Source organism: Podarcis tiliguerta (assembly GCF_965153285.1).
Source record: "Podarcis tiliguerta genome assembly, chromosome: 13".
NCBI classification, from domain to species: Eukaryota; Metazoa; Chordata; class Lepidosauria; order Squamata; family Lacertidae; genus Podarcis; species Podarcis tiliguerta.
The window spans coordinates 35,124,442-35,125,303 of NC_139546.1; positions in this window are offsets into that span (position 1 = coordinate 35,124,442).

Consider the following 862-nt stretch of genomic DNA (forward strand, 5'->3'; position numbering starts at 1 on the left):
ACATGAAAATGTTAACCTGCACCCTGAGTTCAGGTTACCAGTGTGGGTATGGCTTAGTAGGCTCTCAACGCCCTTCTCAGTTCTTCTCAGCACCCCCTTCTCAGTTTTTCCTCTCTTAGCGCTTCCTGGAACAAGCAAGAAGCCAAGTGGCTATCTATGGCTCCCTGCAAATGAAAAGAACCTCTCCAAAAGGGAGATTTTATAGCTTGCTTATTATAACTAACACAAAGATTGCCTGATTCACTTTGTATAGAAGCCAAGTACTTTTCTTTTCAAGTTGCTTGGAACCCTTTTTTTCTTCATTTTGTTTCCAGCGGATGGAGACTTGTTTGGAAACTATTCACTTAAAGTGGTACCTCGGGTTCAGTACTTAATTTGTTCCGGAGGTCTGTTAGTAACTTGAAACTGTTCTTAACCTGAAGCACCACTTTAGCTAATGGGGCCTCCTGCTGCTGCTGCGCCGCCGGAGCACGATTTCTGTTCTCATCCTGAAGCAAAGTTCTTAACCTGAGGTACTATTTCTGGGTTAGCGGAGTCTGTAACCTGAAGCGTATGTAACCTGAAGTGTATGTAACCCGAGGTACCACTGTATTTGCAAAGCTAAGGGTCTGCAATTTATTGCAGTCTAAGTATTTTTTGTGAGGAACATTTGCTTAAAGGTGGGTGAGGGCAAATGCAGATCTAACCAAGTTTTAACGTGCTTGGAGCAATCATCACTGTGCTGCCAGTCGGTGTAGACAATAATGAGCTCGATGGACCAGAAGTGTGACTCAGTATAAGGCAGCTTCTCTGGAAAGCGAGGAGAAAGATAGAAAGAGAGATTCTACATTCTTTCCACCAATAAAACACAGGGAGGCTGTAC